Genomic DNA, 6,000 nt, shown 5'->3' on the forward strand with positions numbered 1-6,000 from the left:
TTGTGTTACTACCCCAACCTTCCATAAGTGGGCAAAAAATGACCCGGTCAGGTTGTAATAAAAAAATTTCATAATTTCATATTCCAGGTATTCCTAAAAAAAAAACATGTTTTTAATATCATGCCATTCACATTTTTAACTTACCTTTTATAAATTTTAAGAAATTTTAGTTTTTGTGTTACTACCCCAACCTTCCATAAGTGGGCAAAAAATGACCCGGTCAGGTTGTAATAAAAAAATTTCATAATTTCATATTCCAGGTATTCCTAAAAAAAAAACATGTTTTTAATATCATGCCATTCACATTTTTAACTTACCTTTTATAAATTTTAAGAAATTTTAGTTTTTGTGTTACTACCCCAACCTTCCATAAGTGGGTCAAAAATGACCCGGTCAGGTTGTTTTCTTGACATATCTTCGTAATTAAAATTTTTCATCATTTCATATTCCAGGTATTACTCAAAAAACATGTTTTTGCTATCATACCATTCACATTTTTAACTTACCTTTTATAAATTTTAAGAAATTTTAGTTTTTTTGTTACTACCCCAACCTTCCATAAGTGGGTAAAAAATGACCCGGTCAGGTTGTTTTCTTGAAATATCTTGATAGTTAAAATTTTTCATCATTTCATATGCCAGGTATTCCTCAAAAAACATGTTTTTAATATCATGCCATTCATATTTTTAACTTACATTTTGTAAATTTTAAGAAATTTTAGTTTTTGTGTTACTACCCCAACCTTCCATTAGTGGGTAAAAAACTGACCCGGTCAGGTTGTTTTCTTGAAATATCTTCGTAATTAAAATTTTTCATCATTTCATATTCCAGGTATGCATCAAAAAACATGTTTTTAATATCATGCCATTCATATTTTTAACTTACATTTTGTAAATTTTAAGAAATTTTAGTTTTTGTGTTACTACCCCAACCTTCCATAAGTGGGTAAAAAATGACCCGGTCAGGTTGTTTTCTTGAAATATCTTCATAATTAAAATTTTTCATCATTTTATATTCCAGGTATTCCTAAAAAAACATGTTTTTAATATCATGCCATTCACATTTTTAACTTACCTTTTATACATTTTAAGAAATTTTAGTTTTTGTGTTACTACCCCAACCTTCCATAAGTGGGTAAAAAAAATGGCCCGGTCAGGTTGTTTTCTTGAAATATTTGATAATTAAAATTTTTCATCATTTCATATGCCAGGTATTCCTCAAAAAACATGTTTTTAATATCATGCCATTCACATTTTTAACTGACTTTTTATAAATTTTAAGAATTTTTTGTTTTTGTGTTACCACCCCATAAGTGAGTCAAAAATGACTCGCATGTATTTTCTATAGAATCCAATCGGAACCTTTGATTTTTATCAACTTTTGCCGTCAGGAATAAATTAACTGTAGACCAGATTACAGATGCTGGATGAAATCATTCTTATGTGGTCCTAACTATAATACTAAATATCATACAAGTGATTATTCTTAACCAAAATGGCAAAATTGGCATAAAAACGCTTTGATTGAAGTGTGGGTCATTTTTGACCCACTTATGGAAGAGTGTGGGGTTCAGTCACTCGTGCATCTAAAGGTTAAGACCAAAATACCTAATATGGAAATTGTAAAATTGAAAAACAAAATGAAAACTGACAATTCTAGTAATTCATAGCTGAGCTGTACGCATGTCGAGGACATGTTTTCAATGCATAGTTTCTGGATTCATAATACAAAAGTATACGCCTATCAGCACTACAGCATGCTACAGCAGACTGAGCTTCCAATATTAACAGATTTTGTGCTGAATCACGTTTCAGAATTTAAGTCAAAGTCAACATAATGAGACAACTTGACAGGAACCAACCAAAGGAATCTTGGATAACTTACCTTGACAAGCACAGCGCCAACACAAAACAGGTAACAATCTACTGCTTCCTCACTTAAAATTGTGTGCTACAGTGAAATGCATCCAAGCGGAAACGGCGATTAGGCTGAAATAGTGTTCCGCACCACTGTGCTTGTATTGATTCTGGAATTTGCTTATCTTACTGCAGAACAAGCCCATCGTGGTGTAGTGGTTAGCATCCTGGACTTTGGAGCAGGCGACACAGGTTCGAATCTCCGCTAGTATTCATCCGGAAGGGCATTCGGAATATGAAGGGCTCAAAAATCAATACAAGGATAAAAAAGATCCGCTGTGGTGTCTCCATAATCAGGAAACAAACAAACAAAGCTCATCGTAATGCATTGTTTGATTTTCTTATTCAATAATTCAATTCTTATTCCATAATTTGATTCCAAAAACTGAAAAGCCATGAGTTTCCTTAAAATCATATTTGTCCTTGCAGAAAAGTATTTTAGGATGTTTTTGCATAATAGATTTGGCTTTATGCATTATTTTAGCTCTTTGTAAATTTACTAAATCTGTGAATTTTAATATATTGCGATTTTAGAAATAAAGGATTTGTATGTTCTGTACGCTGCATTATGGATTATTATTATGCTCTTTTTTGCAGTGCCGATTGCTTTTATAGTTATCCCATATCACCACACAATAAGTTACATATGGTAATATCAAAGAGCAGTAAAGAGTATCAAGTGGTTTTATAATACAATAATGTTTAAATAGTGCCCCAAGTTGCCCGAAAAAGCTGTAAAAGTTACGTATCTCATCTGAGATATCATCAGTGTGTGACACTCAAAAAATGTTAACACAAAACACAATTTTATAATTTTATAATTATAATTTTGCATAAAATAATTCTAAGGCTAAACATTTTTGTCACGAGTTATTTCCTGAATTTAGTCATCAACGTCAAAACAAGAAGGAGGTGGTGGTTGAGCTCAGCTGGGATAGGCTCCAGCACCCCTGTGACCCTCGTGAGGATAAGCGGTAGAAAATGAATGAATTAATGAATGAATGAACTATTGCAGAGGGTTGCACGGTGATCGAGTGGTTAGTGCGCAGGCATCACAGCTAGGAAACCTGAGTTCAATTCCACTCTCGGCCATCTCTGTGTGGAGTTTGCATGTTCTCCCCGTGCATGCGTGGGTTTTCTCCGGGTACTCCGGTTTCCTCCCACATTCCAAAAACATGCTAGGTTAATTAGCGACTCCAAATTGTCCATAGGTATGAATGTGAGAGTGAATGGTTGTTTGTCTATATGTGCCCTGTGATTGGCTGGCATACCAGTCCAGGTTGTACGCCGCCTCTCGCCCGTAGACAACTGTGATAGGCTTGTGAGGATAAGCGGTAGAAAATGAATGAATGAACTATTGCAAACATCAAAATGTAAATTTAACTCAGCAAGCTGTGTTATTCCCACTGGAAAGTGGCGGGTGGAATTGAAATATACGGCACGGTTCTACTTAACAGCTGAGCAAATACTGTATGCCTACTACTTTTTCCCCACAAGAGACCTTTTAGATGCAACAGCTACTGTATGAATGTGCGCTATCTTGTCTAATAAAGACCTGCTGTAACACAGACTATCGAGCTAAATTGTCCATAGGTATGAATGTGAGTGTGAATGGTTGTTTGTCTATATGTGCCCTGTGATTGGCTGGCATACCAGTCCGGGGTGTACCCCGCCTCTCACCCGAAGACAGCTGGGATAGGCTCCAGCACCTCCCCGCGACCCTCGTGAGGAAAAAGCAGTAGAAAATGAATGAATGAATTAAAATACGAATTAATGAATGAATTAAAATACGCTAAACCTTTTTGTCGTGATTTCCTGAATTTAGTCATCAACTCACGTCAAAACAAGAAGGAGGTGGTGGTTGATCTCACTGCCACATCCAGGACACAATCACGTTGTTAATTAAAAGTTTGTTTCATTTCTAGATAGAAACATGTTTTGTGTTGACATTTTTGACTTTCTGGAAGGGATGAATTGAATTTACAAGAATCAATTAAGCACAGTATAAATAAAATAAATAAAATATAAATAAAAACAGCTACTGTATGTACTGTAATAAGTGGTATACATGGAAATATTGGTGCTCAGAATTGCGATCCCATCGAGCTAAATTGTCCATAGGTATGAATGTGAGTGTGAATGGTTGTTTGTCTATATGTGCCCTGTGATTGGCTGGCAACCAGTCCAGGGTGTACCCCGCCTCTCGCCCGAAGACAGCTGGGATAGGCTCCAGCACCCCCCCCCCCCCGCGACCCTCATGAGGAAAAAGCAGTAGAAAATGAATGAATGAATTAAAATAATTCTAACGCTAAACCTTTTTGTCGTGATTTCCTGAATTTAGTCATCAACTCATGTCAAAACAAGAAGGAGGTGGTGGTTGATCTCACTGCCTCATCCTATCTTTGAGGACACAATCACGTTGTTAATTAAAAGTTTGTTTCATTTCTAGATAAGAAACATGTTTTGTGTTGACATTTTTGACTTTCTGGAAGGGATGAATTGAATTTACAAGAATCAATTAAGCACAGTATAAATAAAATAAATAAAATATAAATAAAAACAGCTACTGTATGTACTATAATAAGTGGTATACATGGAAATATTGGTGCTCAGAATTGCGATCCCATCGAGCTAAATTGTCCATAGGTATGAATGTGAGTGTGAATGGTTGTTTGTCTATATGTGCCCTGTGATTGGCTGGCATACCAGTCCGGGGTGTACCCTGCCTCTCGCCCGAAGACAGCTGGGATAGGCTCCAGCACCAGCAGTAGAAAATGAATAAATGAATTAAAATAATTCTAACGCTAAACCTTTTTGTCGTGATTTCCTGAATTTAGTCATCAACTCATGTCAAAACAAGAAGGAGGTGGTGGTTGATCTCACTGCCTCATCCTATCTTTGAGGACACAATCACGTTGTTATTTAAAAGTTTGTTTCATTTCTAGATAGAAACATGTTTTGTGTTGACATTTTTGATAAAATAAAATAAATAAAATATCTCCTAATAAAATAAATAAAATATCAATAAAAACAGCTACTGTATGTACTGTAATAAGTGGTATACATGGAAATATTGATCCGGTTGCCATTCTTGACATTTATTCCAAGAACACGTGTATAGATTGTGAGACCAGACAAGGGTGTTATGTTTCGTGTTAAGAGTAAAGCTCTTAGCTGTCAGACCGTCAAGCTCTCAACGTGTCCGAGACTGACATCCTCCAAGTGTGCCATCTACAGAATCGCGGTCCCCGTCGAGGTCATGAATTATTAATCAACCTTCCAACTAACAAATAGGCTTTTAATTGTCAGGATTTCTGAAACACAGGCCTCAATCCAAGCGAGCTATCGATCAGTGCAACCAATGCAACCTCATCAACAGCAGCACAAGAGGAGACACACAGGCAAGATACAACAAAATAAGAATGAAACTTTATATAAATCATTTTCTATTACAAATTACGCACCAAGTTAAGCCTTTTTTTTTAATAAAAATCAACTGTTTTCCTTTGCAAAACTTGCCAATTGCACACAGATGCATGTGAGTCTCTGGCATGCAGACATTCTTCTCATGCAAGCGTGGCAGTGAGGAGCATCAGTCCACAGGCATCCTGACATGAAACTCCCACAGCAGGACCATGCAAACAGGCTGTTGGCATGACACGTTCAAGTCACATTGCTGCACAGTCAAATAAAAATAAATATATATATATATATATATATATATCACCGGTTTACACTGGTGGACGATGCAACAATGCAGCCTGGTTTTTTAGCACAGGGGAATTTTTTTGGATGAGAAAGAGAACCCAGCAAGGAAAAAAAACAGCAAGCTTACCTTGTCACCTTTTATTGCGATGAGCTGCAGATGTTGTTGGTTCCTGTCACGCGTCACTAGTTATCCTCCTCTTTCCATGTCGACCACATCTCCGGTTTATTGTACGCAAAACGAAACCAATAACGCAACACGGAGAACATGCATGTGTCGCACTATTTGGCAGCGCTCCTCGGAATTGAGGCTCACCGGCTCACGGGAGGCGCCATGGCGGCAGGAGGAGCTCAGCTGTGAGGCTGCCGGTGATGCTGC

General features: G+C 36.8%; 1 protein-coding gene across 6 annotated transcripts in view; it reads right to left on the reverse strand.

Annotated features, from left to right (window-relative positions):
* Positions 1-6,000, reverse strand: part of dlgap4a (discs, large (Drosophila) homolog-associated protein 4a) — a 78,169-nt gene extending 72,169 nt beyond the window's left edge. For 3 of the 6 annotated variants that reach the window (XM_078796562.1, XM_078796561.1, XM_078796560.1), the window contains exon 1: positions 5,752-6,000. The gene's annotated coding sequence lies outside the window, so the exon portion shown is untranslated. The remainder of the gene's footprint in view (positions 1-5,751) is intronic. The other 3 variants (XM_078796564.1, XM_058051058.2, XM_078796563.1) reach the window with 1 other exon arrangement.

The sequence above is a fragment of the Doryrhamphus excisus genome, linkage group LG15 (assembly GCF_037039965.1).
Source record: "Doryrhamphus excisus strain RoL-2023G ecotype Guam linkage group LG15, RoL_Dexc_Guam_v1.1, whole genome shotgun sequence".
Taxonomy (NCBI): Eukaryota; Metazoa; Chordata; class Actinopteri; order Syngnathiformes; family Syngnathidae; genus Doryrhamphus; species Doryrhamphus excisus.